Genomic DNA, 24,645 nt, shown 5'->3' with positions numbered 1-24,645 from the left:
TAGATCATAAATGTTCTCATAACACACACACCAATTTATGAGTATGTGTGGTGATGGATGTTAACTAGACCTATTGTGGTAATCATTTAGCAATATGTACATATATTGAATCATTACGTTGTAAACCCGAAACTAATATAATGTTATATGCCAATTATATCTCAATTTTAAATTCTATTTTTTTTAACGTTTATTTTATTTTTGGGACAGAGAGAGACAGAGCATGAACGGGGGAGGGGCAGAGAGAGAGGGAGACACAGAATCGGAAACAGGCTCCAGGCTCTGAGCCATCAGCCCAGAGCCCGACGCGGGGCTCGAACTCACGGACCGCGAGATCGTGACCTGGCTGAAGTCGGACGCTTAACCGACTGCGCCACCCAGGCGCCCCTCAATTTTACAAATATATAAAAAAAGAAGAAGGCACAGGGAGGTGAAGTAACTATCCTGGAAGCACAGAGCAAAGGAGCTGCAAAGCGGTAATTCAAACGCAGGTCGGTTTCACTGTGCAGTCCACGCTATAGACTAGTCCACTGAATTGCTTCTCTGGAAGGGAAGCTAAAGGGAAAATTGATACAAAATAGCAGAAGCAAGTTTACAAACAAGCACTGACAAATTCTGTATGTCGTCTACATCAGCTAGTTTACATCACATGCCTAAAGTCTGCTTCCAAGAAGTCATCCGTCCATCCAAAAGTTTTAAGACACACATGCCAGCTACACACGATGGCACATTGCTGCATGGCAACCACGGGCACCGCATACAGGCAAGGGTAGGCTGTCAGCAAACAGGAAGGATGTGAGGTTCAACGACATTGTGCAGCCGCTGAGCAGCAAGGAACACAGCCCGCTGCCTTGACCATGCTGAGCCAAGCAGCAAAAGAAGCTGATCAGATACACCTTCTGACGTCCTCTGCTCTGGGGACCCCAGGGAGGTGTGGCCACCTGATTGCAATGCAGGTTAAAAACCATAAAACATTGGAGTAGACTGGGCAGGCATTAGTTGTTCTACAGAGAGGCAATTTTATGGACTGGTCTCTAGCACGGGCTTCACATCGAAACTGAGCTGGGTTTGAATTATGGCTTTGCAGCTTCTTGACTCTGTGATTCTGGGCTTGTTACTTAACCTCTCGTAGCTGTATCTGCCTCGTTTTGAAATAGGAATAATAATGTCCCATCCTCTGGTGAAAATTTAACAAGGTGAAAATTGTAAAACCCTTAATATGCCCATAGTAAGTGCTCAGTAAATGGCTGAAATTGCAGCGGTGGTTCGTTGTTGCTCTATTGTTACTTTTATAATCATTATGTCACTTGCAGTAGAACCAGATAGGCCTTGCTTTTTTTTTTTTTCAGATCCAATTTAGATTTGGCAGGCCCCATGCTGGCCTAGCAGTGGTGGAACACACAGCTTCCTGGCTAGGTCAGACAGTGGCTCAAGATTGGAGTTTATGCATTGTGAACGTGCTGACCATGCTTCTTCTCTCCTGTGCTAGCCTCCTCCTCTTCCTTCGCCTTTTGTTTTCTTTTGGCTTGTTTTTTTCTTTTCCTTGTTCCCGTGCAATCCCTGGTCTCTTCTATAATGGCCTTTGTGTAATTGTTTTTCCTGGCTTACCTATGTATTATCTCAACCTCTTTTCTTCCTTTCTCCCTCAACATGGAATATTCTTTATTGCACCGAATGCCGTAAACATAGAAGATGATGGACTGTTTCCCAGGGACCTGATAGCATTACAGAGGGGTGAGGGGGAGGATTATGTATATACCGATAATACAGCAGAGACTACATTATCATTCCTTTTCTTGTTTCGTTTTTATTTATTTTTGAGAGTGCCAAGTGGGGGAGGGGCAGAGAGAGAGGGACAGAGGATCGGAAGTCTGCACTGACTGACAGGAAGGAGCCCCGTGTGGGGCTTGAACTCACCAACTGCGAGATCATGACCTGAGCGGGAGTCGGCTACTCAACCGAGTCACCCAGGTGCCCCTATATTATCATTCTTAAGGCATTTATTCATTTAGGAAATACATTTTTTAAACCTCCTTCTAATTATCAAGCCCTGTGCTTGGTGCAGATAAAATTATAAGGACATCTAAGAAGGCATTAGTTGTACAGAGAGGCAATTTTATGGACCATGGACAGCCAGGAGAGCAACATGGTGGAGGCCAGGAGAGCAACACTGGGGAGAAGAGAACATTGGCCAGAGATAAATGTCACGCTGCCATAAGAAAGCTGCATTCTTTTACATTAGTCCTATCTTGGCCAATAAAATAGGAGTTCCTGCTGATTCTTCCACTCCTTCAGGAAAGCATCTTCTTTCCATTCCCTTATCAGGTGTTACCTATGGACATACATATGGTCACATCACACACGTGCATGCATGCACGCAAACTCGCACATGCACATCAGCGCCCCCCTCTCTTCTTGGCTCCTCTCTCCCCTCCCATTTCCTCTGACTTCCTCTCCTCACTTCCTTCCTCCTTTTCTCTTCCATTTAGCTCAGCTCATTCTGGCAGCTTTATTCTCCGTGAGTCCCACTCAGCTCAAAATGCTTGTGGCTCTCAAAGTGTTCAGTAGCGATGTTTTAATAGTGATATATTTGCAACAAGCAAAATGTTTAATGCCAGGTGTGTGGCCATGTGGATTATCGTTCATTTGTTTCATGGACTATTACAGAGCTGCACGTTAGTCAGACCTGTGCCTGTCACCTCCTCAGACTGACTTTCCCTCAGACACCATGCTTAACCTCTTTCCCTACCTTAGTTTTCTTTGGGGCACTTGCAAATAATAAAGTGATTTATCATTGTGCCTCTTGTCCACAACACCGTAAGCTCCATCACTATGGCCAGGGGCTTTGCCTTCACTGCTAGACATCTGTTCAATAAAACTTTCATGATTCAATGCATAAGCATAGGCATTATAACTGTATAAATGAGTAATATTTAATAACATGAAATTTCCCTTCATATTAAGTAAAATGGTAGATACAAAACTATGATATATACCATGATATCGATTGCAAAAAATACACAACAGAGAAAAACTATGGCCAGGAAGGATTCAAGTTCATTGTGCTCATCCCTGGGTGGTGGGATTTTCTTTGGATGGATCTGTATGAATCTGAATTTCCCCAATAACTTTCAATGGCCATATATCTTTTTAAAAAATTAGTCTCCTTTAAAACATAGTGGATGCTGCTGGCTCTGTGCAAAATTTTTGTAGCTGGGACAGATGGAGGGGATGTGAAAATGACAGAGGGATCAGTGCAGTGGTTAGGGAAATAATCCAGATCTGGTTGACTCATCGCCCTGAGTTGACGATTCCTTTGATTGCCAGTGATACGTTTAAAGTGAGTGTTTTGATGACAGAAGTGAAAATGAAGGAGTAGAGTCAACAGGCTGGAGATTGTTTTAAGGGTGTTAGGGCTGAAACATGAAAGGAAGTGAGGCTTTGGCAAAGCCCATGCTTTTTGGTGGTGCCAAACCCCAAATGATCCCAAACTGTTTCAAGATGTTGATAAAACCTCAAATAGAGGTTGCACACAGGTCATTCATTCAGTTTTACTGTATGCAGCCCTAGGACAGGCCGAGATAGGAGGTAACTCCTCGGGCTGAGCTGACTGAGGGCGGCTCTGTGGAGAAGGGCATTTATCTGCCCCATCTGCCTTTTCTCTGCTGCTGCTGGCAATGGGTCCTATCCAGAGACTCGGCTCTCTTTTTCTCTGAGTACAACTTCATTTGGAAAAGCATCTCAACCTCATCAAGTAGGGGTTTGAACAAGTGTTGCCTATTTATTCGACATTCATTCAATTCCATTTACAGAGTGCCTACTGTGTACCAAGCCCCAGACCGTATACTTGGAGTGCAGGCACTCAAAAAAACAGACACAAATTCTTGCCCTTATGAAGCTTACATTACAGTGGCAGGTTGACAGTCTAGTGTGGAGTGCCTGACAAGCCCCAGTCTTCTCTTACTGCTTTTTGAAAAAGTCTTGGACCAGTTTCATCTTCACAATTAGATGGCAGCCTTGGTTTCCCAGTTAGCACAAATTCCTGGAAGACTCTGGAAACAGCCTTGGAAAACGACCTTGGCTATGACCCTGACTGACTTGGTGCCTTGTTCCTAAGGGATTCTCTCCTGAGGAATAGACTCAGGAGAGAGGAGAGAGACTTGCTGACCCCTGACCCTGTAGAGCCAGTTTGACTATGAGACAAACAGTTACCAGAATAGCCACTCTGTTAGTTACTAATGATAGCTATCATTGACTGATCACTTACCATGTGCCACAAATGGGCCAAGCCTGTTTCTTCCAGTGTCTCATTTAATATTCACAGTATATGTGGGGTTTCTGTTTTCAGTATAGCCAAGAAAACTCCTACCAGATGCTCCCTTTCCACAGATAACAATTGTAAACTGTGGACTACAAACAAAAATGAAAAGCAGAATAATGACCTATAGGCACTGGAAAGTGACAAGCTAGCAGGCAGATTCTACTGTGAAATTCAAAAAAAACTGGACAAAGCGATTAGCATGGGGTGTGTTTTTCATTTTCATAGCTTTGAACTTGAGGACAGGCCAAAGTGATGTTATGTAGAGTGGGCACACCTGTGATACAAACCCCACGATCTTTACAGCCTGAAGAACAAACTACAGCCCTATCCCTCATCCACATGCCCTATGTTCCAAGATCCCCAGGGGACACTGAAACCACAGATCGTACTGAACCTTACACATACCATGTTTTTTTCCTGTACGTACCTGTGATAACGGTTAATTTATAAATTAGACGTAGTAAGAGATTAACAACAATAATAATACAATAGGTCAGGTATAACCATATATGCTGTAATAAAAGCTATATGAATGTGGTCTCCCTCTCTCAAAATGTCTCACTGTACTGTACTCATCCTTTCTGTGATGACATGAGGTGACAGAATGCCTACATAATGAGATGAAGTGAGGTGAAGAATGTAGGCATTGTGATTAGCATTAGGCTACTACTGACATTTGATGACACATCCAAAGGACGATTATCTGCTTCTGACTGTAGTTGACCATGAATCACTAAAGCTATGGAAAATGAAACTGTGGATAAGGGGAGAACACCACAACAGAGTTCAGGGATACCACAGCTACTGAAAAGTGAGAAAGAAATCGTGGAAAAGAGACAGAGACATATTCTGTTTATAAGCTCTGTCAAGTGTCTGGCTTACTCTTGCATGTGTGGGACATATTGAGAATAGCTTGTACCTAAAGCTTGAAGGATGCATGTTTACCGTAATTGCGAAGATTTGCAGTGTGAGACTAACCAAGATGGTTAACTTATAGTAAGCAGTAACTTAATCAAACACTGATGCCTGTGAAGGCGTTTTGTAGATACAGTTAACATCTAGAAGAGCTTGACTTTAAGTAAAGGAGACTACTCTTGATCATGTGAGTGGGCCTCATCTGATCAGTTGAAGGCCTTAAGAGCAAAAGCTGAGGTTTCCTGGAGAAGAAAGTATTCTGCCTTAACATAGTACCTCAAATCCTGTCTGAGTTTCCAGCCTGTAGCCTGTCCGACAGGTTTCATACTTGACAGCCCCATAATTGTGTGACCCAATTTTTAAAAATAAATCTATATAATAATAACATGTAATGCTTTTATTTCTCTGGAGAACACTAAGACACCAAGTTAACTGCCTGCTAAAACAGTTCCTTTACAGAACTGTAACCAAATCCAGAGGCTTTACAAAATAATAGTCACATGGACCAGGATAAAATCCCAAGTTACCTGATGTACCAGACCCAGGAAATTGTAACCCAGGTGCAAGAGGAAAGACAACCAACTGGGAGTGACTCTAAGATTATCTAATTGTTGGAATTAGTGGATGAGGCTTTTAAAGCCATTATTATAACTGTGCTCAGTGAAATAAGGGAAAATATGCTCATGGCAAATAAAAAGATAAAAAATATTAAAAAAGAAAGACATTATCAAAAAGAACCAAATGGAAATTATCAAACTGGAAAATTAAATATGTGAAGAAAAATACACCGGATGGGCTTAACAGCAGAAGGGAGATGACAGAGGAGAGTTTTCATTCAAAATGAGAACAGAGAGGAAAATTACTGAAAAAAATGAAAGGAGACTCAAAGAAACTATCAGGGAATTGTAAGAGGTTTCCTCTGGATATCCAGAAGGAGGGGAAAGAAAGAATGGGGCAGAAACATTATCTACAGATACAATGGCTGATGTGATGGCTAGTTTTATGTGTCAACTTGACTGTGCCAAAAGATGCCCAGATAACTAGTAAAACATTATCTCTGGGTATGTCTGTGAGAATCCTCCCAGAGGAGATTAGCATTTGAATTGGTTGAGGAAAAAAGAAAGATCACCTTCACCAACCCAATCTTTTGAGGACTTGAATAGAACAAAAAGGTGGAGGAAGGGAGAATTTGCTCTCTCTGCTTGTGCTGGAACATCCATCTTCTCCTGGCCTCAGACATCAGGGTTCCTCAGACATCTAGCCTTCAGATTTGGACTGGGACCTACATGGTCAGCCTCTGATTCCCAGGACTTTGGACTCACACTGAATTACAGCACCAGCTTTTCTGCTTCTCCAGCTTACAACGGCACATTGTAGGATTCTCAGCCTCCATAATCATGTGAGCCAATTGCTATAGCAAATCTCCTCATGTGTATATATATGTTTCTTTGAAGAACCCTGGATAACACAGCTGAGATTTTCCAAACTTTTGGAAAGACAAATGTACAGATTCAAGAATGCAGAGAACTCCAAGTAAGAAAGATACATAGAAAATCACAGCTAGGAACATCATGGTCGAAACATCATTGCTGAACATCATTGCTGAAAACCAGAGGTGAGGAGAAATATTTAAAGCACCCAAAGGAAAATGACACATTGCATAAAGGGCAGAATCTTATGGACTACTTATCAGTAACTATGGAGTCCAGAAAGTGATGCAAATATTTTTGAAGCGCTAAAAGAAAAACAATTAACTCAGAATAAGAATGTCTATTGATATTTTGTACCAAAAATAAAGCTGAAATAAAGATACTGAGGAAAAAGAACTAAGAGAATTTATTGTCAAAAGATCTATTCTATATGGGGTGCCTGGGTGGCTCAGTTGGTTGGGCGTCAGACTTTGGCTCAGGTCATGATCCCACCACTTGTGAGTTTGAGCCCCACGTCAGGCTCAGAGCCTGGAGCCTGCTTCAGGTTCTGTGTCTCTCTCTTTCTGCCCTTCCTCCCCTCTCTTTTGAGAGCAAAAATAAATAAACATTAAAAAATTTAGAAAAACTCCATGCCATATGAAATAGTAAAGGGGGTGCTTCAGGCTGAAATGAAATTATACCCAATGGAAACTTGAGTTTTGGGGAGAGGATAAAAAGCACTGGAAATTATAAATATATGGGTACATATAATAGACTATATTTTTCTCTTAAATTATTGAAAATATATAGGACTCTTTATAGCAAACATTATAACACTGTCTTATGGGGCTTATAATGTATGTAGTTGTAATAATATGGTAGTAACTATAAATACAAAAGTAGGTGAGGAGTGATAAGTGGACCTTTGGGGTCACAAGGTTTTTACATTTTATGACACGTGTTACAAGATTAACTCTTAAATTTCTCTTCTCAAGGGAAAAGTTAACAATATATATTGTAGTCAGTAGAGTGGTCACTTAAAACATTGCAAAGACTCAAAATAAACAAATAAACGTTTTTTAAAATTTGCAAAGAGATATAAATAAAACTTTGATATATAAGATAAAATTGAATTCTAAAAAGCATAAAAAAACTATCCTAAAGTAGGTAGTAACTAAAGAAGCAGAAACTAAAGGTGACAAACAGAAAACAAATAGTAAACCAGTAGACTTAAAACCCTTGCACTATATCAATAATTATAATAAATGTGACACTGAGCAAACACTCCAATTAAAGTCAGAAACTGGCAGAATGGATAAAAAAAAAAAAGACAAGAACCAACTATATGTGCTCTCTAAAAGAAATGCATTTTAAATACAAAGACACAGATTTGTTGCAAGTAAATGGATGGAAAAAGATAAACCATGCAAAGAGTAAATAGAAAGGTTGAGCTAGTTGATTTGATAGCAAACAAACTGCCTACTGCCAGTTATGGATATTGTTCATCAGTTTCCAATCCATCCTCCGTGGCCTGCTTTGTGGTACTGAAGGTGGACCCTGGACACAGTTCACCTTTGCCGCCTCTGGTAAGTTTTGTCAGTAGAGGGCGCTGCAGGGTCACTGCAGGAGGAAAGGGCTGTTCTCTTTCTGGTTGGTGTGCTTTTCTTCTTCCTTTCTCCTGGGGCGTGTGGTGGCCAACAGGGTGTGTGCAGGACTCAGTCGGTACTCAGTCTTAACGGTCAGTGGCACCCTTGTGGGGAGCTTGTAAGCAAGCTTACATTAGCAGCCCAGCTAGCGTTCCGGTGACTCTTGCAGGCGCCTCTTAGAGGCATCCTCCCAGTGGAGTTTCCAGCAGGTGTCTTCCCAGAGAGTTCATTTGTCACCACAGAAGGTGGCATTCCAGTGAGCCTCAGGAATACCTCAGTAGGCAATTTTCTAGTGAAGTTCATCAGGGCCGTAGTGTGCTCTTTAGGCCATGCCAGCTCTGGTCTGTGGCACTCCAGTGAACTTCCCTGTCACCCAGTGTGCCAAAGTCACTCACTTTCCAACAAAGTCTAAATCTTACGCTCTTCAAAATATGTTTCTTCCTTGGGTACTAACCCTCAGCCCCAGAAGCAGTGGCTGTTCTAAACACACACACACACACACACACACACACACACACACACACACACACACACACACGTGTTATTCTTATGCTCTTTAGAGGCCTCTTTGCCACTTAGTGGTTAATCCTGTTACTAATTAATAATTCTTTCTATAAGCTTTCCCTGTTCAAATTCTGTGAGATTTCTGGACTGATATAGACTTCAAGACAAAAAGCTTTATCAGGGAAAAAGAAAGACCCTTCGTAATGATAAAGGGACACTCATAAAGAAGACATTTAAAATTGACATAATTAAAAGGAGAAATAGGTAATTCTGGTCATAGCTGGAGACTTTAACATCCTTTCCACAGCAACTAGTAAAAAAAAAAGAAAGCAAAAACATAAATGTTCTGAACAACACTATCAACCATCTTGACCTAATTGATATTTATAGAACACAAAACTCTACAACTAAAAAATACTCGTTCTTTTCAAGTGCATGTGTTCATCAAGACAGACCATGTTTCAGATAACAAATTAAAAAAAATAATTGAAAAGGATTGATAACATATAGGAGCATGTTCTCTGACCTCAGTAGAACTAAACTGACATCCATAACAAAATGATATTTAGAAATATCTCAAAAACCTGATAATTAATCAACAGACTTCTAAATAATACATGAGTCAAAGAAGAAATGAGGGAAATTAGAAAACATTTTGATCTGAGTGTTAATAAAAATACAACATATTAAAGATTTTGGGATGGAACTAAATCAGTATTTAGAGGGAATTGTTGACTTAAAAACTTGTATTAAAAATGAAGACGGGCGCCTGGGTGGCGCAGTCGGTTAAGCGTCCGACTTCAGCCGGGTCACCATCTCGCGGTCCGTGAGTTCGAGCCCCGCGTCAGGCTCTGGGCTGATGGCTCAGAGCCTGGAGCCTGTTTCCGATTCTGTGTCTCCCTCTCTCTCTGCCCCTCCCCCGTTCATGCTCTGTCTCTCTCTGTCCCAAAAATAAATAAACGCTGAAAAAAAAAATTTAAAAAAAATAAAAAATAAAAAAAAAATGAAGACAGGCACCTGCGTGGCTCAGTCAGTTTAGTGTCTGACTCTTGATTTTGGCTCAGTTCGTGATCTGCCAGTTCGTGAGATCGAGCCCTGCATCAGGCTCCATGATTACAGCACGGGGCCTGCTTGGGATTCTTTCTCTTTCTCTCTCTGCCTCTTCTCCCACTTGCATTCACACACACACGCGCACACACACACACACACACACACACACACACTCTCTCTCTCTCTCTCTCTAAATAAATAAATAAATAAATAAACAAACCACTTAAAAAATAAAGAATGCTTAAAAATGATCTGTGATCTCTGGTTTCAGCTTAAGATGCCAAAAAAAGAATAGCAAAGTAAATGTAAGGTAACTAGAAAAAAAAGTAAAAATAAGTGTAGAAATGAAGGAAATAGAAAATTGGTAAGCAATAAAGAAAATTAACAAAGTCAATTCTTTAAAATGTCTGAGAAATTTAATAAAACTTTAGCTAGACTGATCAAGGAAAAGAGAGAGAACACAAATTGCTAATACTGGGCAAAAATGTGGGATAATTACTACAGATCCTATAGACATGGAAAGGGTATTAAAAAAATATTATGGATAACTTTGTGCCACAAATTCAACAACTCAAGAGTTAGACAAATTCCTTCAAAATATAACTTAGCAAAACTTACTCAAGAAAACAAAATAGAACACCTGAATAATGCTATACCTAATAATAAATTGAATTTACTATTAAATTCTGGTAACAAACAAACAAGCAAAATGCAACTGTAGGCCTAAAAAAGCTTTACTGGCAAATCCTATCAGATATCAAAGGGAAGAAATAATATCCTATCAGACATTAAAAGAGAAATTTAAACCATCTACATGAATTACTTCAGAAAAGAGAAGGAAAAACTTTCCAACTTGTCTTATGAAGCCAGCATCACCAAAACTTGACAAAACATGATAAAACATTAAAAAATTAGACAAGTTCTCTCATGAACATAGATGCAAAACTATTTAACTAAAGATTAACAAATTGAATCAACAGTATAAAAATGGATAAAACAACATGACCAAATAGGTTTTGTTCCCGCCACCATGCAAAGGTGTCTTAACATTTAAAAATCAGTTAATGGTATTTGCCATATTACCACAAAATTTATGAGGAAAAAACACATGATCAGTTTAATAGATGCAAAAAAAGAAATTTATACATTTCAAAACCCATTCATGATTTAAAAAACTCTCAGAAAACTAGGAATGGTGGGAATTTCCATAACATGATGAAGGACTCCCACAGAAATCCTACGGTAAACATCATAACTAAAAGAGAAATATTGGCAAGAAACAAGCAAAAAAAAAATTAGAATATAGCAGAACTGTTTCTACTTGCAGATAATGTAATCACTTATCTAGAAAATCCAAAAAAAAACCCTAGACTATATAATACATTAGGTCTAATGTATTTAGTGAGATAGTAGGCATAATGTCAATATGCAAAAATCACTTATAGTTGTATATTCTAGCAGCAAATGTATAAAAGGTATCATTTATAATAGTGTTTATACAACATAAAATATTTTGAAATAAACTTAACAAAATATGTGGAAAATGTGTACACTGAAAAGTACAAAACAATACTGAGGGAAATTAAAGCAGATCTGAATACATGGAGGGCTATGCCATGCTCGGTTTCTAAAGAAATCAACTCATCTTAAATTGATCTATAGATTCCACAAGGCCCTTCCAAAATCCCAGGAGGCTTTTTTTTTTTTTTTTTTTTTTGGTAGAAATTTGCAAACTGATTCTAAAATGTATATGGCAATGCAAGGATATCCAAAACAATCTGGAAAAAAAAAAGTTGGAGGGCTAACATTACTTGATTTCAAGACTTACTATAAACCTACAGTATTCAAGATACGTAGTCTTGACATAAAGATCAATAAATAGATTGATGGAACAGAACAGAGAGATGGAAATACTTCCATTTATACAGTCATTTTATTTTTCAACAAAGGCATCAAATCTTTCCAATAGGGAAAGCATTTTTTTCTTTTTTTTTATTGTGAAAAAAATAAAATTTATTATATTAGTCTTTTTAAAGTGCCATTTCAGTGGCAATGAGCACACAGGTACTGTTGTGTATCCATCACCACCATCTATCTACAGAACTCTTTCTGTCTTGCAAAACCGAAACTCAATACCCTTTAAGCAATTAACTCCTGCTTTCCTCTTTTCCACAGCCCCTGACAACTACCTTCTGTCTCCATGAATTTGATTACTCTAAGTACCGCATGTACATGGAATCAAAGAGACAGAGAGAGAGAGAGAGAGAGAGAGAGAGAGAGAGAGAGTATTACATGTGGCTTATCCGTCCATGCATTGATGGATACCTGAATTGCTTCCACATTTTAACTACTGGGAACAATGTTGCTATGAGCATAGGTGTACAAATACACCTTTGAGATCCTGGTTTCAATTTTTTTGAGTATATACCCAGGAGTGCAATTGCTGGACTATATGTAATTCTATCTTTTAATCGTTTGAGGCACAGTCATACCATTACGCACAATGGTCGCACTCTTTTGCATTCCCACCAATAGTGCACAAGGGTTCCACCAACGCTTGTTAGTTTCCATTTCTTCATTAGTATCTAGAAAGGATTTTTTTTAGTTGTCCCCATGGCTAAGATTTAACAGTAACGTAGCAAAGAATACACAGCTGGATTATAAGGGAAAAGACACAGGTGGGGTCTGGAGGAATCCTCATGCCCTTTCCCTCATGCTCTCTCCCTCCTGTAAAGGTACACACACAGCACACACACTCTACCTCCTGCAACGAAAATGCAGCAAATGTGTGTAATGTTTTTGCCCAGGGAAGCCCATAAGAGAGTTAATACCGAAGCCCAAGACGTTTACTGGGGGCTGGGCACATAGGCACCAGAAAGGAAACATTGTAAACAAATGTGCTGGAATGACTCGGTTCCTGTAGAAAAACAAGAAACCCATAGCGAGCCTCCATCCCAACCAATCAGAATATGCAAAATTGATTCAAATCAATCCTTTAACTCTCTCTGAGTGGTCCTGCACATGTCCCCTGGGGGGGGGGGGGTGGGCTGAGGATCAGAGCGGTGAAGTCACACCGAAATGCTCCACAAGTAAACGGCTAAGTCAATGGCTAAGTCAGACGTGGAGGCCAGATGTGGCCATCTTCTTACACCTGTGCTGTTTATTGATCTTTGAGATCCATCTTGAGATTCATCTAATCATCTTTTTCATCACTGAACCTGCAGGGCCCAGCAGCATCTGGTACCCAGTAGACACCCTGTAAATATTTGTCCAAGAGATGCCTGCACGGTCTCTAGAACACCCTGCTGCTTATCTGAACACATCCCTTACCACAATATGCAGCACATGCCTAGCGACCAATGTGCTTCCCCGGCCGCCTCCTCTGCACGAAGCTGGGTTTGCAAGCCTCATGCTTACAAACTGTAGCCAAATTATGAGAGAGAGAGGGGAAAAAAAAGATCATTAAAACCCTGCACACTGAACCAAGAGCAATTTTTACCTGGAGAGCTAGTGACAAATGCATTTAAAATAAAATAAAAATATTTTAGTTCAAAATCAACATCATTGTTCCTCTGATTCCATTTAGAGACAGTTTAAAATATTCAGTTTGCTTATCTTTAAAATTAAGAGGGGCCATCAGTTTCCACCAAAGATGCATTGCAATTAGTGAAGAGAGAGGCCCTGAAGGAGGATGGGACTGGAAGAAGAAATAGAGAAAAAACATGGAAGGGAGGGCAGGGAGAGACGAAGGCCAATGGCGATAGAATAAGGGTTAGGGAATACTCTACGCATTAAACGATGCACAGAGCGTGGCTTGGTTTTCAGCTATGTAGATGGCCAGAACTGGGTCCTGGTGAGTTCTGCGTCCCCTGTGGTTTGGGATCCCCGATGCTCCTGGGGATGATGCCAGGTTCCCATGAATATGGTATTCTGCCTCTAAAAATGTAGGCTCGGGGTAGAGAAAGGCCTTTGCCTATTTGTGTAGCGGAGCGATTGACATCTCTCAAAATAACACTGCCAAGCACTAAAGGAAACCCCAAAGGAAAAGAACAAAGGAAACAGGGGCACCAGTGCAACTGCAATATTCATAAAACACAGATTCTCTGACTCGGTAAGAACTAAGCATGGGTCCCGCAGGATGACACATACCCAGGGGCTCCTGCTTGGCATCTTGCCTTCTCGGTGCCAGGCCTGCCTCTTCACAGCAAACACCACCTTATTTCTTGCCACCCAGGCTGCCTGCAAGAGTCTTTGTCACATTCCCAAGCTGAGGCCGCCGAAACGCTTTATTTAGTTTCCTTGGATAAGTTTGCCCAAGTTTCCTTTTCTCTTTGTGTCATGAGGAAAATGACACTTCCTCAGTCCTCAGCCACCTGGATTGATGGACAGAAGGACAGTGTAGGCACTTGTTCAGCCAGAAGCATTTTATGATTTGACTGGGGCTCCTTCTCCATTTGTAGAATTTGTCACTCAAACCTGGATCTTCTGAGAGCTAGACAGAGTCCTATTAACAGTTATATGTGGGTGTCAGGCATACATGGATGATTCTGGGCTGGATGTGTGGTCACCCTAGGTACCGACTCAGAGAAAAATACTCCAACCCGAAACTATTGTACTACAGCGTGTAATAAAATTACACACAAACACTAACAGGGAGGAGGATGAGAAAGAACAAAAGAGGAAACACTGTAGGTAGTGATCTTTATAGGTACTAAAGTGATTGTTCACAGCTTCTGTCTTTTTTTGTTTCTACAGATGTGTATCCTTTGAAATGTTAATTGCTTTATTTCCTTAATTCTAGGAGGAACCCTTGCTGAAATCTGAATGTGTATTACAAGGGATGCCGGAAAGAACTCTCCAGCTGCTAGGAAGACGAATAATTTGTGACAGTTATTATTGCCTGTCTGTGTATGAGCTTGGTGGTGTGTAGAAGGCAGATGTGTTCAAATGGACATCTTGGATGAGATATTTACATTGGTGGCAATCCTTTTTGAATTTAGATACATACTAACTGCTCAAAATATCCTCAGAAAGGTTGTACCATGGTGTCACACCATAGCAAAAAGTTACAACAGGCCGACAATGATCTGCACATCCCCAGCACTGCAATTAAAGGCAGTGCAAATCACCAAATATCTTCTAGTGATTCATAGAATTTTCACGTCTACCAGAGGTAGATGGTGTCCAGTCATGCTTCGAGAAGATCTGCCACTTGGGTGTCTGTGGTCTGTCAGAAGCTCAGGCTGACTTTTTAAAAGAAATCCCGTGAGATAATTAGTTCAGTTAAGCAAAAAACTATGACTCTAACCGCAAAGCTAATGCAGATCCAACAGCAGTCTCCTTCCATTGGCCTTGAAATCATGGTGTCGCTCGCAAACGTGTTAAAAAGGATGCAATGTGTAACTGCCGACGGCCGAAAGATTCCAAAGAATCCCAAAGGTTACGAAGATTTAGACTCGAATTTTGATCACGACATTTAAAATAAGTGGTGTGTATGTGAGTAAATTAATGCTGTTGATTAAGGTCTTTAAAGTTAGTTTGCACATAAATAAAAGTACACTGCCTCTACACCAGAAACTGCCCTCAAACACTATAATTGAATCAACGGTCCATTTCATAACTGAATCTGTCTTGAAGTTAAGGAAATGCGTTTGCCAATTCCACAACTCCTGTCATCCTGGCCTGTGGAGGCTCTATCATCGAGTTGTTAACCCAGGTTGCCTACTCTGGTGGGAATCATTCAAGACACAAGAGTAGTAATTAGGACCATCTAATTTCCAGAACCAAGAGAAATCTGACCAAGAGCCAGGTTTAGCTCTGAGGTAAAAGATCTGTATTCCTGGTATCGGTATACATTTTAAGGAGAGATGCCAGTGGTTAAAGATGTCTAAACTAAGAAAAATATAATATCTGACAGCAACACCACTGCAGAACAAAATACAATAACTTAATTTTCACAGCATTCATGTCACATCAATACAGCAGTTTAAAACATTAGCCCAATGTGAATTATTGAGTGTCTACTGGAATATGTAACATTCGAGGTAAATGTCAGGTGAGAAAAGACTGGTCTTTAACCCTGAGTAAACTTAGCCTCAAAGTAAAACAAAGCATTCATCGACCATGCTCCTTAGATTATTGTTATTACTTTTTAAATTTTGCGTCTCACATGGAAAAGTTAGAATCTGCCAGCCCACTCAAACACCTGAGGGGAATGACCAAAACACGTCATCTAAAGGCATAATCATCTTGTGATAGTACCGCTTCCTATTTTTCTATTGTTTTACAGAATATCTACGAACCATTTGTGTCGAGATTATGGACAAGTTATTCTCTCCAACCTGCCCTAAAGGCAAAAACTGATTTCAAATGAAATTAATGTACCATTTCCTCGTTACGTAAATAACTGGACTGAAACATGCGTTGCTCTGTCCTATATTAGCATTAGCGATCGAACTAAATTAAACAGTATTGTAGATTTATAAATAATTTCCTACAGGTGTGCTGATGGACACACCAGAAATGTTCCTTGCAACTGATTTCGGATGGCATTTGGGGATTTTGAGACACGTGTGGTAAGTTTTTCAAATGTACTTGAAATTCTGATTTTGCTTTTTACGGTGTTAAAAAAACGAAACGATTTGAGTGTATCAATGGTTTCAACAATGTGCTGACAATCCAGAAGTGATTACATCGTAGTTGAAGGGAAAAATGAAATGGAATTGGCCTAGAACCAAAAGTAAAAGCAGCGAGGCATTCCTGAGGCGTGGTGATGGGAATGTGGGAAAGGATGGGAGAAATATGGAAACGGGTGGGTGGAAGGCATGTACTGACTTTATTTTCTGAACCAAAAATCAAAGCACAAGGTCTGAGACTCCAAATATATCAATGAGAAAAGGATAAAAAATTATGGCTGCCCCAGAAAATCCCAAAACCATTGCCCCAGGACTACATAAAGAGGTAGTGAAAAGTTGACAATGGTGGTAATAGAGGGGAGAAAACTACAAAAAGAAACAAATTATTATAAAGCGAATTATATTTTTCAAACCTATCTCTGTTTTCTTCAAATTATTACTAGTTATACAGGCAAAATGTGTGGGCATGAAAAAAAATGTGTTATGTTAACTGTTCCTTCTGAGTACATTTATTATGCTCAATCTGCATTTACACATCAAGAAATATTTTGCACTAAAAGCAAGGAACAACTTAGTCTCCAGAATAAACTCTTTTCTTTATAGAAATAAAAGATAAGCTTCTTATCACCCACCTCTAGGTACTATCCCTCCTAATAAACAAAACTCAAAACCAACCTCCCTCAAAAAAAGAAAGAAAGAAAGAAAAAAAAAAAACAGAACAAAAAGCCAGAACAATATCCCAGCCAATCATTCAAAAGCTACAAAACATGCTCTGAAGAAGAGAACAGAATGGGTAACATGTCTGGAAATATATTCCATTCTTCCATGGGAATGCCGCTTATGAAATCTTTTCAGGAAGTCTTGAAATATCTCATTTTAATGTCTCCCCTTTCATTCTTTTCCAACCTGGGACAAACCACCTCATCATCAACATTTCATCAATATCAAACAAAAGCAGGCGTGGTAGCAAAGTTTCATTATTGAACATTAGGCACACTTCCAACGTGAATAAATGATCACATTTTGAAGAAAACAAAAAAGGAGTGCTTATAAAATTTTCAGATATATTTGTCAGTTTGTAACAGGATTCCCTGGAGCGTCAAAAAATCTCTAGAGGATTTAAACTTTATATATGCATCACGAACGCTTGGTTGAGACACAACTGATCAGCAATGCAACCCTGGCCTAAAGGTGTATAGAATACCTATATACCCACTGTACCTATATATTGTACCTAGCTACAAGCATGGGTAGAGTTCTGAAGGCTATGGCAGGAGGTCAGAGAATCATGAATACAAAATAGCCCAAGAAAAAGAAAAAAAAGTACTACTCAACTCAAGCCTTTACCACAATTTCGCTCATGGCCAAAGGTGATAAACGGAAGATAAAGAACCATATAACTCACCAACATGACCAGCTATCTGGGGAGAAGGACCTGTGGAAAATCCAAGCGCTCTCAATGACAGATCTGTAAAGACAAAGCGGAGAAGAGTGTCGTCACTCTTGTGGAAGTAGAGATATTTGTGAGCAAGGGACATAGTTGACCATATTCTGATAGAAATGTATTACAAGGCAGGCTTAGGTGTGGGGTGGGAAGGAAAGGGAGGGTGCATAGTTGAATCACCTTGCTTCCACTTCTTCAGCTACAACTCCATATGTCTCTTGTACAGCTCTTCCTTCTGACCTGCACATTGAGCCCTCAACCAGAACCAGCAAAGTTTTAATGAAAACCCTCTAATGTACCATTAAATGCATCTTGCTGGTCTTTCTAAAGTGTAGATCTCATCAAGCTACTTCGCTGCTTAAAATAGCTTCCCACTTTGAGGGTCAAGGCAAAACCGCTTACCAGGTTAACAGGGCTCTTCAGGAGCAAATTCCAGGCTCTGTGCCTTCTGAACTTGCTCTCTTCTTCCTGGCCTTACTAATTCATTTGCATCTCTAGAAAATTACTCACTCACCCTCATCCACAGGCCTTTGAATATGGGGACCCCTCTGTCTTCCCAGTTCCCATAAGACATGCCTTCCCAGTTCCCATAAGACCTCTCAACAACCTGACTCCATTCATGCTCAGGAATCATTCAGCAACCATCTTCTCTGAAAAGCCCCTAATGACCACTATGCCTGATTCAGGTGCATGCCCACCGTGTTCTTACAGCATCTTACTTCTAATTCTACCTTACCATTAATAGCTCGGGTTGTGAAATTTTACCAAAGAATCTGGTCTTTATAGTTTTGTATTGTTATGTACCTTATTTATTGCTATACTGTCAGTACCTTGTAGACTTCCTTGCATATAGTAAGTGCTCAGTAAATGTCTGATGAATAACAATATCGACTGAATGAATAAGACTATGATAGAAGAATTTACTATTTATTAAGCATTTATATACTAAGCACTGAGTTAAATTTATTGTAAATATTTGCTTTCCATTCATCTTGCCTGGATTCTGTCTTCATAGGGTGCAAATGGCTTGTCTTCATTTTTGACATCTATTCGGTTCTCAAGACCATTTATTATTCAGCCTTCTGGCTTGGGTTTCTGGTGTCTAATTGTCAAAAATTAGTGTTTGCCTGATGAGACCTGTCTTGGTGGAGTTTCTTGAACTTGTCTCTTTACTCACGTGACTACAGAGGTCTGCCAAAACTCTTATTAGTTTTGAATGAGGCTTTCAGCTCCTTTTTGTTATGATAAGAGCTTTGAAGTTATAAAAGGCCAATAAGCTACCTGGTTTAGCTAAGCCATTTGGTTTAGTTTAGGAGGCTGGCAAACTACAGCCCATGGGCTAAATCCAGCCCTGTTTTGATAAAATTTTACTGGCACACAGCCTGTTTTGATAAAGTTTTATTGGCACACAGCCATATCCATTTTGTTTACATACGGTCTATGGCTGCTTTGGTGCTACAACAGCAGAGTTGAGTGGTTGGAACAGAGACTGTATGACCTGCAAAGCCTGAAATATTTACTATCTGGACATTTATATTAAAATTTTGTCAACGCCTCATTTAGATCATCTTCTTATCTAAAGATGGCACTTCCCTTTATGACATTCTTGACAGATGGTTATTCAGTCCTTTCACTGAAGAATTTTTAACTCTTGAAAAAGCTCATTTAATTATTTGCTGGAAAATCAAATACAGAAAGATCTCTCTTGTGTTAAATTGAATCTATATGCTACAAAGGCATTGAACATGACAAGAAGGAAAATCCACAATGTTAACTTTCTTTGGTCACTTGTATATTTGAATTATAGACCTTTTCTCCTACTTATTACTTTTCTTGACTTTTTACGTTTTTCTCTAATAAGTGCACACTGCTTCTGTAAATGTAAAATATTAAAAATAAATACTTTTACCTATATCTCCTAGATCTGTCTACTCATATGAGTTCATTATGGAGGTGATATAAACTTTCCCATGAATTTCTCTGTAAAGGGAGATTGTAAATTCAATACAAGGGTGAAAGGAAAATGTGGTAGCCCAAACAGGAGTGTCAGGGGAAGCACATAGCTTATGAATTGTGTTGGTGGCTTTAGTGGATTTGGAATAAGAAAGTAATGAGGTTAAATAGGACATTGAAAATTACCTTACGAGAAAAGAATCAAGTGACAGTCTTCTCATTGGACTTTTTGCCTTAATCTGCTTTTCTTAAGACCACCAAACCTCAGGGCTAGAAGGGACTTTAAAGGTCTTTGGCCTTCCTGGTATAGTACTTCAGATTCTTCAACATTCCCATCTCTGCAGAACCATACTGCACATGTCCAATTGTAGAGCACTTATGTGCATATCTCACTCTTGAAGTACGCAAAATTCTATGATCTCTTAGTTAAGTTTGATCCTCCAACACTTTCCATTTATTGGTCCTAATTCTTTCCCATGTGACCCTACAAACTGTTCTACTCCCTTTTTTCCACAGCAACTCTCGTTCAAATCCCTGAGTTTCCTCCTCTGCCAGTTAAACATCCCCAGATCCCCCAGTATTTCTCACGTGACACTATTTCTGGTTTCCTCACCAGCCTTTGGGCCTTCTCTGAATATACTCCAGTTGGTTCCTGTTTCAAGTGTGGTTTTGCCCCAAGTCAGGGTGGCACCATGACCTTCCCACTTTGATCTGAATCACTTTACCATATTGTCTGTAGGAAAGACCATGAATTTATATGATCATTTTTTTATATTAGATATTTAGGATTTTACTATATTTGTCCTATTATAAACGGTGCCACCTTAAGATTGCTTTTCCCCCATGTCTTCCTTATACTTAGTACTGTCTCAAAGATTTGCTTCCCAGAAATTATTCCTTGTCAATACTTTCTGATTGAAGATATGTAAGGTAATATAAGGAAATTTTATTTTATTTTATTTTATTTTATTTTTTTAATATATGAAATTTATTGTCAAATTGGTTTCCATACAACACCCAGTGCTCATCCCAAAAGATGCCGTCTTCAATACCCATCACCTACCCTCCCCTCCCTCTCACCCCCCATCAACCCTTAGTTTGTTCTCAGTTTTCAAGAGTCTCTTATGCTTTGGCTCTCTCCCACTCTAACCTCTTTTTTTTTCCTTCCCCTCCCCCATGGGTTTCTGTTAAGTTTCTCAGGATCCACATAGGAGTGAAAACATATAGTATCTGTCTTTCTCTGTATGGCTTATTTCACTTAGCATCACACTCTCCAGTTCCAACCACGTTGCTACAAAGGGCCATATTTCATTCTTTCTCATTGCCATGTAGTACTCCATTGTGTATATAAACCACAATTTCTTTACCCATTCATCAGTTGATGGACATTTCGGCTCTTTCCAGACTTTGGATATTGTTGATAGTGCTGTTATAAACATGGGGGTGCATGTGCACCTTTGAAACAGCATACCTGTATCCCTTGGGTAAATTCCTAGCAATGCTACTGCTGGGTCATACAGTAGGTCTATTTTTAATTTTTTGAGGAACCTCCACACTGTTTTCCAGAGTGGCTGCACCAGTTTGCATACCCACCAACAGTGCAAGAGGGTTCCCGTTTCTCCACATATAAGGAAATTTTAAAGATCACCGAACCCAATCTCCCATTTTTAAACAAATGCATTTGACTGAGAACAAACAGCAACTTACCAGAGGAACTCATGCACCAAAGTTCAAATTAAAAGATGTTTTTATCACTTCCCTCTTCTATTCCCAGCCCCTCCTAAAACAACCATCTACGTCCACTTAACAAGGCACATGAATTCCGGGTGAGTAAAAAGTATACCTTACAATGAGACACAGCAATTTAAAAAAAAAATCAAGAAATTATACAAAACAACAAAATCCACCCTAGAGGATATATTTGGAAAACATTTCATTTTCAATAATCTGGATTTCTATAGGAAATAATCAGAAGGGTATGATTTTTAGAATATGAAGTTTTCTATACAGAGAATGGTGTTTAATTATTTAGAGCTCATGGAATTGCTCATCTTTTCCAAGCTTTCCTGTATAAGAAAGGCTCTTTCATTATAAACGTGTATATATACACATAGCTTCTTGGATTCTGTACAGGATTTGCCTCAGAAGCTTTAAAAAGACCTCCAAGCACTAGTGCCATTTCTCAAATCCTAGATACTGACAATGCTTATCCAGTGCTCGCTTGGAGGCAGATAATTTTTACATGCCAATCAGGCAGAGAATATCCTCCAGCGCTGTCTCTGATATGTTAACTTTGGAAATACTTTTCCTCATCTGTTTTCTTCATTTCTCACTCTCCTTCTTGTACCAGTAAGGGGGTATAATGAACAACACTTTTCCCTTGAGTTTTATGCATCCTTTAACAGTAGATCTCCCATTCCACTGACTGCCAGGCACCATGGGGGGCATTAAGGACACAGATGTAAACAGAGAGATGTGGTCCCTGCCCTCATGGTTTTCACCATGCAAAGTCTCCTTTGTAAGTGCTGCCAAAACACTTACTATGATCTTTAAATCTCTGATTCTGGCTTTACCATCCTCAATGCCAGAAAGACAGCTGAGAAAATAGATAATGAGGGGAAAGTAGCAGAACTATTTCAGAATCTCGTCAGTTTACGGTTTTCTCTATTTAAGCCCCCCACCTCCTTCCAGAATAGACCTCTGACAGCGATTCTGAAGAAAGACATTACCTTCCTGGCCACAGTTGCTTGGACCAGTGCTACCATCTTGTTACTCAGAATTCTTTCCCAAGAAGTTTGGAAGTTGGATCAAGAGAACTACTTTCTGGTTTTTTTTTCTGTTTTTTGTTTTGTTTTGTTTTGTTTTGCTTTGTTTTGTTCTGTTTTTTGGTGGCTAAATTGTAAGGTGTACATTTGGGACCTGGAAATGGACACTTGGGACTTTTTTCTTGTGGACCAGAGACCAAAAACGCCAATCTCCAGAGGGAGAAGAATTAAATACCATACAGAGAGGGACAAAGATGAGAGATGGAGAGAGTCAGCTTCATCTACATTCCTGACCTTGTGTTTTAGGAGACGATGTTTTTCTCTTGTAATAAATCCCACTTTTTTGCTTAAGCTACCTCAGGGTGATTTCTATAACTTAAAATAAGTGGCTGAACTAATATGTTGGGAGTGGGAAGGTGGAGGAGGTGCCACCTCAACAAATCCAAGTATAATGGTCCTATAGTAACTACACTTACTGTAGGAAACATTGCTAGGCAGTAGTTGTAAGAGAAAGAGTTATATGCCCAAATTTGATGTAAGTTAAAAGGAAACATGAAAATGAGAGATAATAAAAATTCAGGGCCACCAGAATTTCAGAGTTAGCACAGTCTTCTTAATCAGAGAGAAAGAGAAAGAGCCTTGGAGATGTAAATTAAAGAATAAAAATAGAGATGAATTTTAGGTATAATCGTTCAAGATATAGCATTAAATACTGCTCTTGCATTTGAAGTAATGAGACCGGTTGTTTTAACATGAAGACCCAAATTTAAACATAAAAATCATCCCTGACTCATTAAAATGGTCACCTAAAAATGAAGAATGGTTATTCTCATAAAGCTATGTAAATCAATTCTGGAATGCTAGTTGTTCAGATCACATGGTATACAGCTAAAGAGTACATTAGACAGATTCTGGCTGGCTTCACAATTTCCAGCTCTGTGACATCAGGAAAGTCACTGAACCTTATACAGGCTTTACATTTCCATTGACAAAATAAGGTAATATATATGCAACTTCAAGTATTTCAAAGAAAACAAATGAGATAGTGTAGATACCATATGGCCTGGCGTAAAACCTGTCACTTAATATATATTGTTTCTCTTTCTTTTTGGCTTTCGATGATGCATTTATGTTTTTGGTCAAACCAGAAGGCATTTGGAAGAAAGGTTAGCAAATATGGACAAGGTGAGAAATAGTGTGTAAAATAAGGAGAGATTTTCCAACAAATATTTAGCACCAAATGTTTGCTGGATCCAGTGCCAAACTATCAGATAATGAGACATATTAACTTGTCTCATATTAACTTTACAAACATAAACTTTGATTTTCTTAGTAACAATTGACATTCCAAATGAGAACACAGCTTTCAACAGAACACAACTATTTCACAGAAACTGGGGCCAATGGATTCTTATTCCAATGTCATGTGTCCTTAAATGGGTAGACATATAAATAAACAAACAAGCCCTCCCCTAGCACACAATGTTATGATTGACTACTTTTCTAAAGGTCTAGAAGGATTATAAGCTTTGAGTTTTTGTTTTGTCCTGTTTTTAAAAATAATTTATTGTCAAGTTAGCTGACATACAGTGTATACAGTGTGCTCTTGGCTTTGGGAGTAGATTCCTGTGATTTGTCACTTACGTACAACACCCAGTGCTCATCCCAACAAGTGCCCTCCTCAATGCCCATCACCCATTTTCCCCTCCCCCCTGCACATAAACCCTCAGTTTATTCTCTGTATTTAAGAGTCCTTTATGGTTTGCCTCCCTCTCTGTTTGTAACTATTTTTTGCCCTTCCCTTCTCACATGGTCTTCTGTTAAGTTTCTCAAATTCCACATATTTTATCTGTCCTTCTCTGACTTATTTCACTTAGCATAATACCCTCCAGTTCCATCCATGTTGTTACAAATGGCAAGATTTCATTCTTTTTCATTGCTACATAATATTCCATTATATATACGCGCGCGTGTGTGTGTGTGTGTGTGTGTGTGTGTGTGTG

General features: G+C 39.3%; 1 protein-coding gene across 4 annotated transcripts in view; it reads right to left on the bottom strand.

The window, feature by feature from the left end:
- TENM4 (teneurin transmembrane protein 4) overlaps window positions 1–24,645 on the bottom strand; it is a 2,911,279-nt gene that overhangs the window by 993,962 nt on the left and 1,892,672 nt on the right. For all 4 annotated transcript variants that reach the window (XM_045483835.1, XM_045483839.1, XM_045483838.1 and 1 more), the window contains exon 8: window positions 17,886–17,948. The gene's annotated coding sequence lies outside the window, so the exon portion shown is untranslated. The remainder of the gene's footprint in view (window positions 1–17,885; window positions 17,949–24,645) is intronic.

This window comes from Leopardus geoffroyi, chromosome D1, assembly GCF_018350155.1.
Source record: "Leopardus geoffroyi isolate Oge1 chromosome D1, O.geoffroyi_Oge1_pat1.0, whole genome shotgun sequence".
Lineage (NCBI taxonomy): Eukaryota > Metazoa > Chordata > Mammalia > Carnivora > Felidae > Leopardus > Leopardus geoffroyi.
The sequence above is the reverse complement of the archived record's forward strand: the minus strand, read 5'-3'. Positions and strand labels throughout refer to the sequence as shown.